The following is a 15,043-nucleotide window of genomic DNA, read 5'->3' on the forward strand; positions in this document are numbered from 1 at the left end:
CTGAAATCACAAAGCATATGCAATAAGATACAAGGAACTAGTGGAACAAATAGAGATAAATAATTTAAATCTAATCATCATTGCAGAGACATGGTTACAAGGTGATGAAGGTTGTGAAATAAATATTCCAGGGTATGCAATGTTTCAGAAAGACACACAGAATGGCAAAGGAGGAGGGGTAGCCCTGATAGTAAAGGGTGACATCAGGACATTAGTGAGAAAGGATCTGGCAGTTGAAGATCATGAAGTAGAGTCAGTGGAAATTGGGAATAGCAAGAGTCAGAAAACACTGGTGGGAGTAGTTTATTGGCCCCCAAACAATAGTTATACAATTGGACAGAGCATTAAACAAGAAATTATTGGAGCTTGTAACAAAGGAAATATAATAATTATGGGGAATGTTAATCTTCATATAGACTGGGACAACCAAATTGGCAGGAGCAGTCTAGAAAATGAGTTTGTAGAATGTTTTCATGACTGTTTCTTGGAGCAGTAAGTTGTGGAACTGACCCAGGATAAAGCTGTCTTAGATATAGTATCATGTAATGAAGCAGGGTCACTTAGTAATTTCGTAGTAAAAGACTCATTTGGAAATAGTGATCATAATACCATTCAATTCCACGTTAAGTTTGAAGGTGACATATTCCTATCACAAACAAGAAACTTAAACTTAAACAAAGTCAATTGCGTAGGTCTGAGGGGAGAACTGGCTAAGCTAAATTGGGTAAATAGACTAAAAGGTACAGAGGCAAAGGAACAGTGGGAAACATTTAAAGAAATATTCAAAGTCCTCGATGAAATACATTCCATTGAAAAACAAAAACTCAATGAGGAAGACCCGTCTGTGGCACACAAAGGAAGTTAAGGACAGTATTAGGTTAAAAGGAGAGGCTTACAATGTTACAAAAACAGTAACAAGTCTGAGGGTTGGGAGTGTTTTAGAAACCAGCAAAGGGCCACCAAAAAGCTGATAAAAAGGGAAAAAATAGAATATGAGAGTAAACTAGCCAAAAATATAAAAGCAGATTATAAGAGCTTTTATAAGTATATAAAAAGGAAGAGAGTAGCTAAAGTAAACGTTGGCCCCTTAGAAGCAGAGACTGGAGAAATTATGATGGGGAATGAGGAAATGGCAGAGGCATCAAACAAATATTTTGTGTCTGTCTTCACAGTAGAAGACACAATTTTCATACCAGAAATAGACAGTAACCTAGAGACTAAAAAGCATGAGGAAATTAACATCAGAAATTAACAAGAGAAAAAGTACTGGAGATACTTAAGGGAGTAAATCTGACAAATCCCCAGGATCTGATAGTCTACACCCTAGGGTTCTAAAAGACAAAGCTGCTGTTAGGAAATAGAAACAGTTTAAGTAAGTTATATTTGTATTTGTTGGTGATAGGAATGAGGTTTAGCTTTAAAGTTTAAGTTTAATTTTTTTTTTCTATTTGCGGGTATACCTACATGTCTATGAGTTTATGACTCTTGGGGAGAAGTTAAAATAAACACAAGAGTGGAAAAAACTGTGCTATTACCTAGCAACAGGGGTCTAGAAAGGTAGGACCCACCAACACATACAGAAAAACTAAAGAGAAAGTAGTTTGAGTTCAGTTGAAAAGAGCTGCCAGGGAGAAACTGGAGCAGAGGAGTAGAAAGCCGGTCCCAGACAAAAGTTGAAGCCAGGACTCCAGAGAGACTGGACATTGGGAGATGGAGCTTCAGAGTGAGAGCGGGATTCCCAAAAGAACTGAAAGGCCCCAAAGCCAAGGAGTGAGACAGAAACAGGAGAAAGTCCCAAGAAGACCTTCTAGTCAAAGGAAGGACAGGAACCTGGAAAAGGTCCTGTTAAGTGAAGTTAAGAGTGAGGAGCAGAGGAAGGCTCCAAACTTCCAGCTTAAAGAGACAAAAGCTGCAGGAAGCAGAAGCAGGAAGCAATATAATCTTGTGAGAAGTCAGAAGGTCCAAAGAGATAACTGAAGGTCTGTAAGTCTTTACAATGGGCATGTGAAGCAGGGATGTACTGTTGATGACTGAGTCAGTGAGAGAGAGTGTGTGGAAGAAAGCTTGAATGCATGTGGTGATCTGGGGGAGAGGAACATTAGTAGGAGATTTTGAAACCCTGGAGGTGGACCCTAGCTGAAAGCATTTGAGAGAAAGTGTCAGTTTGGTAGAAGATTCCAAAACAAGCTCTTAGAGAGTGGAGATTGGAGCCCCTCATGTGAAAAACCGAATTCAGTGAGACTAGATGGTTCACAGTGTGACAAGCGTCTGGGGGGAGTTGAGGAGAGATCCATAGCATCTGTTTGGGGTGGTATCTGTCACTTGGTTTCAAGGTGTGGTGTGTCTAACCACTATGTACTAACTGTGAACATTAGAGTAAAAGATAGCTTTTGTAACTTGTGTTATCTTTACAAATCTGTATAGATCTGCAAAGATATAGTTGTAGGTATTGTAATATAATTATTTTTTTACTTTTTTAATAGATGTTTAATTCTTTAGTTAGAAGTTCATCAGCTGACTCCTGTGACTCTGTTCAGTAGCCACTCTCCATGTTTCTAACAAAAAAAAGGACCTATGAAGCCAGGTTTCACTCTGACATCAGGGTAGTAACAACAGCTGCTGGGATTATAACACTGCAGAGATGGTGGATGTGCTAACTTTGATTTTCCAAAACTCATCAGATTCAGGAATGGTCCCATCAGATTGGAAGTTGACAAATGCTACACTACTTTTCAAGGAAGGAGGGAGAGAGATAACATGTTTTTTTCATTCATGGGATATGGGCATTGCTGTATAGGCCAGCATTTATTGCCCATCCCTAGTTGTCTTTGAGAAGGTGGTGGTGAGCTGCCTTCTTGAACCTCTGCAGTCCATGTGGTGTAGGTACACCCACAGTGCTGTTAGGGAGGGAGTTCCAGGATTTTGACCCAGTGACAGTGAAGGAATGGCGATATATTTCCAAGTCAGGATGGTGGGTGGCTTGGAGGGGAACTTCCAGGTGGTGGTGTTCCCATGTCTCTACTGCCCTTGTCCTTCTAGATGGTACTGGCCATGGGTTTGGAAGGTGCTATCGAAGGAGGTTTGATGAATTCCTGCAGTGCATCTTGTAGATGGTATACACTGCCACCATTGTGCGTGGTGGTGGAGGGAGTGAATGTTGAAGTTGGTGAATGGGGAGCCAATCAATTGGGCTGCTTTATCCTGGATGGCGCTGAACTTCCTGAGTGTTATTGGAGCTGCACCCATCCAGACATTAGGCTTTGGGGAGTGAAGAGGTGAGTTACTCACTGCAGAATTCCTAGCCTCTGACCTGCTTTTGTATCCAGAGTATTTATATGGCAATTCCAAAGATTCACAACCCTTTGAGTGAAGTGATTTCTCCTCATCTCAGTCCTAAATGACTGGCCCCCTTACCCTGAGACTGTGCCCCCGTGTTTTAGATTCCCTGACCAGGGGAAACAATCTCTCAGTGTCCACCCTATCAAACCCCTTCAGAATTTGTAAGTGATTTTAATGCTAATAAACCTCAGAAAAATGCTGATCAAATGCTTTAAGAAACAGTTATGTTGTCTGAACTATATAGGATAAAACACGTGTCGAATTAAACGGTCAAAGACCCATTTATAGATCTTGCCATATCTCCTCATCTCTGTCCTAAATGAGAGACCTCTTATTTTTAAACTGGCAACTCCAGATATATGTGCTAAACTTCCAAACAGTGATTTTTCAATGTTATTTGGCCAGAGAATTTTAGTTCCCTTTCTAATTGAATGTGAAATAAGGGACATGCATTTATTTGGTAGAAAGAACATACATTTTTATGGCACCTTTAGTGACCTCGTCATGTCACAAAGTGCTTTAGAGTCAATGAGGTATTTTTGATGTGTGTTCATTGTGGTCATGTAGGAAATGCAGCAGCCAATTTTTGTACAGCAAGATCCCACAAACAGCAATGGAATGATGACCAGATTGCCTGGGTTTTGGTGCTGTTGGTTGAGGGATAGATATTAATTAGGACAACTCCCCCTGCTGATCATTGAAATAGTCTCATGGGGAATTTTACATCCATCCGAGAAATCAGGAGGAGCTTCAGTTTAATGTCTCATCTGAAAGACGACACGTCTGACATTGCAGCACCCCCACAGCACCGCCCCTCCGATGTTGCAGTTCTTCCTCAGTGCTGACCCTTCTACGGTGCAGCACTCCCTCAGTACTGGATGTCCAACAATGCAGTGCTCCCTCAGTAATGCCCCTCTGACAATGCAGCACTCCCTCACTACTGATCCTCTGACAGTGCGGCACTCCCTCAGTACTGACTGTTCGACAATGCAGTGCTCCCTCAGTACTGATCCTCCGACAGTGCAGCACTCCCTCAGTACTGATCCTTTGACAGTGCGTCACTCCCTCAGTACTGATCCTCCGACAGTGCGGCACTCCCTCAGAACTGACTGTTCGACAATGCAGCACACCCTCACTACTGATCCTCCGACAGTGCAGCACTCCCTCAGTACTGATCCTTTGACAGTGCAGCACTCCCTCAGTACTGATCCTTTGACAGTGCGGCACTCCCTCATCACTGACCTGTCAGCCTTGATTGTGTTCTTTAGTCTTTGGAGTGTATCTCCTGATTCAGAGGTAAGATTATTCTCAATTGGGCCATAGGTGACGTTATATCATGTCCTTACTAGATTCCAAACTGTTTCACAACCACGGAATTACTTTTCAAGCAAAGCCAATGTTCTTATGTAGGCAGGTGTGGTGGACAACTTTTCATTATCGATTTATCATTGTCCCACGAACAGAGAATGAGATCAACTGCCACTTGCTGGGGTAATTTTCACTTGTGTAAAAGCAGCAGCCAGTTAGATGTCTCTCCCAGTTTTAATATCTGTCGCTTTCAATAGAAATATGAATCAGACATGGGTGTAGAACATAGAGCCGCTTCAATATCGGCCATTTCTCACAATCGTTTAAAGGCAAAGGGTGGAATTTAATGCCCCCTTACCCCCTCAAACCCCGGAGGTAGGTTTGGAGGTGGGGGGGATGGGGAGTGTCATGTGATTTCTCTGATTTAGTCTAGGGTAGGCAGGCTCGAGGATAGTCTCCCTATATGAACATGTAAAATAGGAGCAGGAGTAGGCCATTCGGCCCCTCGAGCCTGCTCCACTATTCAATAGGATCATGTCTGATCTGTTAGCGTTTCGAATTCCACATTCCCATCTACCCCTGATAACCTTTGATTCCCTTGCCTAACAAGAACCTACCTGCCTCCATCTTAAGAATATCCAATGACCTCGCTTCTACCGCCCCTTACCTACAAGAGGACTCACCTACAAGAGGAACCATCCTTTCAACGTCCACCTTGTCAAGGCCGTTCAGGATCTTGTAAACTTCAATCAAATCACCCCCCACTCTTCTAAACTCCAGTGGAAACAAGCCCAGTCTGTCCAACCTTTCCTCATAAAACAAACTGTTCATTCCAGGTGTCAGTCTGATAAACCTCCTCTGAACCGCCTCCAATATATTTACATTTTTCCTTTAATAAGGAGAGAAAAACTGCCCACAATGGCCAGAAACTTACCTACGTTGTGCAGGCTGGGTGGGAGGGGGTGCAGGCAGGCGCGGGGATCACCGCCCGTGATCAGCTGTGCGCCGCCATTTTACATGGGTGGGCCAGTTAAGGTAGGCCCAGCGTGACACACGGCTGGTGGCGCTCGGCGCTATCTGTGCGGGCGGGGGGAGGAGAGAGAGTCAGGGCCTGCGCTTTTTCACACATGCACAGAGCTGCCTCAGGGAGATTAAGTTGATATTAAAATAATTAAATAAAACATTTAAAAAGTTATCTAAACATGTCCCCTTGAGATGGGGCATGTTTTTAAATTTCCGGAATTTTAAAAATTTATTGAACAAAACCTTCAGGAAACCTCACTTTGCCTGTGGATGAAGTGGCCTGAAAAATGCAAAGGTCGCTTGGGCTCTTCGCCTGCCGGCCAACCTTAATGTCGGACAGGCAGCCGCGTTAATAAGCTTAATTATTTTTTTAATGGCTTTAATAGGCCATTGACAGTTCGAAAGGTCTAAATGACGTGTGATGACATCGGGACGCATACCCAACGTCATCAGGCGTCATTTTGCGCGTCAGTGATCGGGCCCGCCCCCACACACCAACGCCAATGTTCTGGCCAATATTCCAGATGTGGTCTCACCAATGCCCTGTATAACTAAAGCATAACATCCTTACTTTTATGTTCAATTCCTCTTGTAATGATGGATAGCATTCCATTAGCCCGCTTAATAATTTGTTGTGTCTGCATACTAACTTTTTTTGACTCATGCACGAGAACAACTAGATCCCTCTGCACCTCAGAATTCAAAAGCTGCTCTCTATTTAACTAATACTCTGCTCTTTTGTTCTTCCTGTCAAAGTGAACAGCTTCACATTTTCCCACATTAAACTCCATCTGCCAGATTTTTGCCCACTCGCTCAATCTATCTATATCCGTTTGCAACCTCCTTATCTCTTCTTCACAACATACTTTCCTACCTATTTGTTTGTGTCATTTGCAAACTTAGCTACCATGCCTTCACTCCTCTCATCTAAGTCATTGATGTAAATTGTAACAAGTTGAGGCCCCAGTACAGACCCCTGTGGGATTCCACTTGTCACATCCTGCCAATTAGAAAAAGACCCATTTATGCCTACTCTCTGTTTTCTGCCAGCCAGCCAATCTTCTATCCATGCTAATATGTCACCCCCAACACACAATGAACTTTTATTTTCTGCCATAATCTTTGCGGTGGATAACATGTCAGGATGCCGAAAAATCAGTTTCAGGCCATCATGAAACATGTTTCCATTTGTCTGCTCCCCCTGTCAATGGCAGGACATGTTTCTTGCCGCTGGGCATTGGGAACTTCACTGTTAAATAACGGCACATGATTATAACCCCAGCTCACCGGAATCACCCCCCCCACCCCCACGCAGGGTCAGCCAGGCATGTCGCTGAGATTGCACGCTGACCTGTTTCACAACAACATATATAAGATGTTCACCTTGCGAGCTGCACTTTGAGGGGAACTCAGAGGTGAGTGTACAGTAACGTTACACACCGCTCACCAGGGTCACCTGTTGGATCTCAATGTTGAGGCACCGTGCATTCAGACAAGGGCATAATTAAGTCAATTTTTCCTGGCTTGCTGACAGTGCGGTGCCAGGGCAAATGCTGCCCTGAGGTCCAGGTGAGCTGGGGGAAGTGTGCGGGGCAAAGGCAGCACTCTGGGTAAGGCAGTTTTGGAAGGGGGAGGGTGGTGCAGGGGCAGCAATCCAGTTGAGATGAGTTGGCGGGGGGGTAAGGACTGCACTATGGTTGATGGTGATGCACAAGCGTATGCAGGTGGGGGAGGGGGAAGAGAAGCGGCCACGCATTAGGGAAACCTTGTATAAAATGACCATTTCCCTGCAGTTGAGACAATTCAGGTGCTGCCACATTGACATCCTCTCGGTTATCTTCCCACTCAAGCAAAGCAGAGGCCTGAAAGTCTCACTAAATGCTCCAGATTTTTCCACCCCTCAGGCACAGACTACAAACTAGTGAGCGTTGTGGTGGACTGCTGACCAGTTGGACGACTGTGATGGTTGTACAATCTCCTTGTGAAAGCTGGCCATAGAGCAGGCACTGCCGGAGGTGCTCACTGCACCTGCAATGTCACCATTCAGGTTTGGACAAGTCTTCCCCATGGTGGCGGTGGTGTGCCACAGGGATCAGTTCTGGGACCTCAACTCTTTACAATTTATATCAATGACTTGGATGAAGGGATGGATGGGATGGTTGCCAAACTTGCTGATGACACAAAGATAGGTAGGGAAGTAAGTTGTGAAGTGGACATAAGGAGGCTACAGCTAGATATAGATAGGTTAAGTGAGTGGGCAAAGATCTGGCAAATGGAGTATAATGTGGGCAAATGTGAAATTGTCTTTTTTGACAAGAAGAATAAAAGAGAAGCATATTATCTAAATGGTGAGAGATTGCAGAGCTCTGAGACACAGAGGGATCTGGGTGTCTTAGTGCATGAATCACAAAAGGAAAGCTAATAGAATGTTATCATTTATTGTGAGGGGAATTGAATACAAAAGTAGGGAGGTTATGCTTCAGTTATACAGAGCACCAGTGAGACCACATCTGGAGTACTCTGTTCACTATTGGTCATCTCATTTAAGGAAGGATGTAAATGCGTTAGAAGCAATTCAGAGAAGGTTTATCAGACTAATACCTGGAATGGGTGGGTTGTCTTATGAGGAAAGGTTGGACAGGCTAGGCTTATATCTGCTGTGGTTTAGAAGAGTAAGAGGTGACTTGATTGAAACATATAAGATCCTGAGGGGTCTTGATAGGGTGGATGTGGAGAGGATGTTTCCTCTTGTGGGAGAATCTAGAACTAGGGGTCACTGTTTTTAAAATAAGGGGTCGCCCATTTAAAACAGAGATGAGGCGAATTTTTTTCTCTCAGAGGGTCATGAGTTTTTGGGACTCTGTTCCTGAAAAGATGGTGGAAGCAGAGTCTTTGAACATTTCTAAGGCAGAGGTGGATAGATTTTTGGTAAGCAAGGGGGTGATAGGTTATCGGGGGTGGGTGGGATGCAGATTTTAGGTTACTGTCAGATCAGCAATGATCTTATTAAATAAGGGGAGGCAGTGGTGTAGTGGTATTATCACTGGACTAAATAATCCAGAGACCCTGGGTAATGCTCCGGGGGCCTGGGTTTGAATCCCACCACAGCAGATGGTGAAATTTGAATCCAATAAAAATCCGGAATAAAAAGTCTAATGATGACCACGAAACCATTGTCGATTGTTGTAAAAGCCCATCTGGTTCACAAATGCCTACACGTGACTCCTCAACCACAGCAATGTGGTTGACTCTTAAAAAAATGCCCTCTGGATGAGGGATGGGCAATAAGTGATGACCTAAGCTCAGTGATGCCCACATCCCATGAGCGAATAAAAAATAATAGTGGAGCAGGCCCGAGGGGCCGAATGAGTGACTCCTGTACCTTGTTCATACGTTTATATGGTTCAAGCTAACAGTGCAGCCCCACAGCCCGCACCTGAGCTGAGAGCACATCATGCAGTCCAGTGCATGAAGCTGTTGCCAATTGCTCAGGTGGAGGAGGGTGAGGTTTCTGAGAGGTGTGATCATCTTCTGGATCAAAGTATCCAAGTGTTTCTCCCCCTCCCTAATGTTACGCACTGTCTGCAGTTTGGCTTCCAGATTGATAATCGTGATCCAGAATTCCTTTAGCTGCTTATATTTCCTGCAGACGTGTTTATCATGGATCAGCTTGGCATCCAAAAGTTCCCACATTCCACAGCTGCAGCATAACACCTGTCCTGCCACTGTTACTTAAGTTGTTTAGTTAACTTAATTTAATTACTCTCTTAATTAACGTGGAATAATTCCTATATAGACCACACCTCTTTTCCTCTGTGCACCGAATTCTCACGTGAACCTAATTTGCTACTCACTCAGTCTCCATCTTACTCTGGCCTAGTGGCCTGTCTCCTCGCCCACCCCAAGGCCAAGTGAGAACCACTTAAGGGCCTCACCCTCCTGTCCCTGACATTTAAACAGCGGCAGGAGGGGGCATTACAAACTGGTCTATTGCCCGCAAAGTCCTTTCATGTAGCCCTGGGGCCTGGCGATGGCTGTTGTGGGGGCAGGGGGTTGAGGTGGGGGTGGGGGCAGGGGGTGGGGGTGGGGGTGGGGGCAGGGGGTGGGGGTGGGGGTGGGGGTGGGGGTGGGGGTGGGGGTGGGGGTGGGGGCAGGGGATGGGGGTGGGGGTGGGGGGTGGGGGTGGGGGTGGGGGCAGGGGGTGGGGGTGGGGGTGGGGGTGGGGTCGGGGTGGGGGTGGCGTGTCCATCCTTCTCAGACACTCAGCACCAATGGAGGCACCTTCCAGCTGGAACAGGGGCACCCAGAGTAAGACACCCCCCCACCAGCCCCTTCTGTTTAAATCAAACCCCTTCCCTCTTCACTGGGGCCTCCTAGCCCCAGCGATACCATCCCACTCACCTTTTCCCTCGGGTACTATTTTAATTGGTCAATTACTTTCTATTTAAGAGCCTCATTCCACACTGCTCCACTTTAACAGGTGGGAGGAGAGACCTCTGCCCAACATGTAGCCTGACAAGTTTGAACCTGCAGGCTGGTGGAGAATCATATTTTCTCGTCTCCAGGACCCCAGTGCCAAACAGAGACACACCACCCCCCACAGATATCCCTCCCAGTGTCTCCCCTCCCGCTCAGCACTGCCCAATGTGCCTGCCCCACCCCTGTCACCACCGCCTGCCAGCCTGCCCCTGACAAGATTCCAAATTTACCGGTAGGTCCAGGTCCATCGCTGAACGCCTTCACGTCATTGCAGTACTAGAAATGGCCACCATTCCTGATGGCGCTGCCGGTGCTACAGAGGTGCTGGCCTCTGATTGGCCAGCAGCTCCATGAAGCCTCCTCCTTGAGAGGGACGAAGGTCGCGCCTCATAACAATTAAAGCCCCATTGGCCAAAACAATGGAAGGAAGGTGAGCCGGCCAATCAGAGCTGAGCTTCAGCCAATGTTTCCATAGTGGTGCAGGGAGTCTGCCCTCAGTGTCGAATCCAGCCCCTGGTGTAGGTCACACTGCATTACCGGCAGTGGTCAGCATTGCTGGTGCTGGACAGCAATTGGCTCCTGATTGGGCGGCAGCTCTCAGAGTTGGGACACCTGCTCTGCACTTGGATTTCTGGGGAGAAAATTCCCCTCACAGGAGCCGGGAAGCCTAATGGCAGGTAGGTGCCTGATTGGGATTAAGTCCTATTGGGTTTCCCAGAAATGGTTGCAGCAAGGTGTGTGTACATGCATGCCATTGTAATGTAAAGGGGCTTGGCAGAGCAAGGGTGAATGTGGGACTGGAGCATAGCACTGCTCATGGTATGATGTATAGAGTCACATGGTAATAGACTTGGAGAACAGTCTAGAAGGAACCTGCAAGGGAACAGCACCATGCATGGCAGTAACTGGGATCTGTACATAGTTAAGGATTACCAATAATTGGTTCATGTTTAAACAAACATATCTCAAGATCTCATCAATGAGACACCAAACCAACCCGTAATGCAACATAGTGATCAGCAGTGGTATGAATGGTGGCAGTTAAGCAATGAACCCAGAACAGAATCCCAAGATATGAAATCTAAAAGCTGCTGAAGCCGGCCAAGAGAGACGGTGCCTGGGACAATAATTGAAGAAGCAGTTGAATAAGCTCCACTACAGGCGTTGGAGTTGAGGAATCCACAGAGTGAGTGGAGGCCCATTGCAAGACCCTGAGTGACCCAGAGCAAAGGAGCACAAGATGGGTGAGCAAAACTACAAAAAAGGAGCTGTACTTAAACTGTAGAAAATACGGCAGTCCCAGGGACTCAGGAGCTGGAAAACAGCTGCGAGTAAAATAAAGTTAGAAAGGGAATGCCTACTGAAAAAAAGTTTGAAAACTTTGGAAGGGAACAAAATGGCCAATTTCCAAAATCATAAAAGTGCCTGGATATCCAAAACAAAGATACTGACAGGCTGCCGACAACCTGAGTGAAAAACAGGGTTACTGCCTCAAAGTCTCAACTACTACAAAAAATAAACAGGGGCGGCATTGGGAGCAGCGACTGCTACGGACCAAATTGAAGGAGGTGCAACCGGAAACAAATGTTTTGGCCCTTGGACGGTGAGGAGGGGGGAAGTAAAGGGGCAGGTGTTGCACCTTCTGCAGTTCCATGGGAAGGTGCCGTGGGAAGAGGATAAGGTGTTGGGGGTGATGGGGGAATGGACCAGGATGCTCTGGAGGGAACGGCCCCTATGGAATGCCGATGGGGATGGCGGGAGGGGGTGGTGAGTGGGGGGGGGCGGGGGGGGGGGAGGTGCCGTGGGGGGAAGATGTGTTTGGTGGTGGCATCATGCTGGAGTTGGCAGAAATGGTGGAGGATGATCCTTTGAATGCGGAGGCTGGTAGGGTGAAAAGTGAGGATAAGGGGGACCCTATCATGGTTGTAGGAGGGAGAGGAAGGTGTGAGGACAGAGGTGTGGGAGATGGGTCAGATATGGTTGAGGGCCCTGTCAATCACTGTGGGTAGTTTACAGGACCCTCCTCTACATTGGAGAGACCAAACGCAGACCGGGTGACCGCTTTGCAGAACACCTTCGGTCTGTCCGCAAGCATTACCCAGACCTCCCTGTCACTTGCCATTTCAACACTCCACCCTGTTCTCATGCCCACATGTCCGTCCTTGGCCTGCTGCATTGTTCCAGTGAAGCTCAACGCAAACTGGAGGAACAGCACCTCATCTCCCGACTAGGCACTTTACAGCCTTTTTCAAAATGTATTTTTATCTTTTATATACTTATTTTTATTTTACTTATTTTTTATTCATTTATTCCTTGTCTCATCCCCTTTTTTAATCCCATTTTCTATCCTTTCTCCCTGCCACTGCCCCCTCCCCCGACCCTACCCCCAAAAGGGCGGGTCTGTTACTTGTTCCATGTTGTTCTTTCACAGAGTGCTGATCCTTGTTCTGCTATTATCACATTCCAGCTTCACCTGCTCCACCCCCCCTTTAAACAGTGAGGGGCAGAGTTTTACCATCGGGGAGCAGGGGGCGGGACCCGCTCGCCGATGCGTAAAATGATCCGAGATGATGTTGGGCGGAACTCCCGATGTCATCCCGCCCCATTTAAATTTTCAGGAAGGTGGGGGCGCAGCAAAATCAGCTGTGGGCCCATCGACCTGTCCATGGCCAATTGAGGCCATTGACAGGATCACTTAAACAATTAAAGGACCTGCCCGTCCAACCTTAAGGTTGGCGGGTCGGCCAGGAGCCCCGGCGGCAAATAGAGAAAACATGAAACCTCATCCAGCGGCGGGATGAGGATTCATGCAGGGTTTTAAACATTTTAATAAAGTTATTATGTAAATTATAAACATGTCACAACTCATGTGACATTGTCCCATGAAGGGGACATGTTAGGGATTTTTCTTTTCTCTATTTTTAAGTTTTAAAAGTGTTGGCGATCTCCCTGAGGCTGCACTTAGCCTCAGGGAAATGTGCGCTCTGTCGTGCACATGCGCAAAAGAGCGCACTCTCGCTTTTGTGGAATCCCCCCCCTCACTCGCACAGGGAGTGCATAGCGCTTCCCACCGGGCGTCACGCTGGGTGGGCCTTAATTGACCCGCCCACGTAAAATGGCGGCGAGGCACACTTCTCCGGCGGGGATCGGGTCCCCGCCCACCGGAGATTGGGTCGGGCCCGCCCACCCGACAGGCAGAAAACTCTGCCCGATAAATTTCACCACATTTCTACTTTTTAGCTCTAAAGAAGGATCATATGGACTCGAAACGTTAACTCTGTTTCTCCCTCTCCACAGATGCTGCCAGGCCTGCTGAGTATTGACACTCAAGGCCTGGGCTTGTCATTCAGCTCAGGGCCTTCCTGTTTGTGTTTTGCATTTGTAATAACTGTGTCTTTTCCCTGAGGCGGGAAGAGTCAGAAAGACTGAACGCTGACAAGCTGTGATCTTTTTTTAATATCCCTGTAAGGCCTCTTGCTGTCTAAAACAGAAGGGTTGTTATTTATTTGCTTTCTGTATGAAACAACACTTTCTCTCCTCCCAGTCACATGCTGAGTTGGCCCTGGAGGTGATAATAGATGTTTTACTACCCATCAAGACAGATTTATTTCTAATTCCCTCTCCCCATTATACACACATTTTCCTGTCCTTTTTTGTAGCTGGTCATTAATAAAAAATAATACATTAATCTCTGAAGATTAATGGAATTCATTCATTAGAAAACAGTCCATTTGCTAATTTACACTCCCTAAAATGTTAAAATCAAGACTTCCTTCACCCCTGTCACCTGATTCTTTATTTTTACCAACAGAAAAAAATCATGAAAGATTAACTTATTAGCCTTCACAACTTGTACATACTCATGTTGGGGACAAGCTTAGTAAAATTGGAATCAGTGCCAGTGTGTTTATAGAAAAGTTCAATTTTAAAAGTTTGGGTATAGGTTTCCCCATCGGATAAACTCACTGCATGTTGGACAAAACAAACTATGCAGAAACTACAGGGGGAACCTGCAAAGTCCTGCTGCTGGGGTTGAAAGTGTGTGGTGACCCTGCTCAGGCGAGGGGATACTTCACCGCTGGGACCAATTAAGAGGCCCCTGCCAGAGCCCCTATAGCTGTTGCCCCAATCAGAGGACCAGCAGCTCAAAAGCCTCAACAACATCACTACCAGCAAAGAGAAGGAGAGATTTTTCACAGAAACTAGGGCAAAGAAGATAGACCCCTCTCATCAGGGAGGGAGTGGGGTGGTTCCAGGGGTCATTGTCGCCAGGTGGCCTCTCTGTGGGCAATGAGGTGCCCATAAAGGAGGACCAGGCCACCACACAATGGGAACCCACTGGGCAATTGCCAGTGTTTACCTGGTAGTCTCTCCATGTGGCCCTCACAATGTGGTAAAAATGCCTGCAGACTTAGGAAGTGACCCTTAATTGGGCAATTAAGTGGCTCAGTTGGTCAGCCGGTGGGCAGTTGCACTGGTAAGGCTCCTGCCACAGGTCATATGTCATAGCAGCAGGATTACATCAGGGGTCCCTCAAAACACAGTGCCCAACCATTTTGCCAACCCTCCTGCCTCCCAACCCATTTCCAATAGGCCCAGGAAAATTCCTCCTGTGATTGAGATATAGAATACTGAGTACAGATAACTCCTCTAAAAGCCCCAGACTGAAGTTATGAGTGTGAGTTCCCTACACATCGCATGAATGTGTGGCATTGACAATATTAAATTGAATTACCTTCAATGGCTGCCACCTAACAGGGCTAATTGTAAAGTCTTAAACTCATTCGCATTGACTCTGAGCTTTGTAGGAATAGCGATGTTGTTAATAAAGCTGCAGTGAACACTCAATTAGGTGAACCCCAGTGAACAAGGTTACACTGTTAATCTCTGAATT

Source organism: Cetorhinus maximus, chromosome 10 (genome assembly GCF_964194155.1).
Source record: "Cetorhinus maximus chromosome 10, sCetMax3.hap1.1, whole genome shotgun sequence".
NCBI classification, from domain to species: Eukaryota; Metazoa; Chordata; class Chondrichthyes; order Lamniformes; family Cetorhinidae; genus Cetorhinus; species Cetorhinus maximus.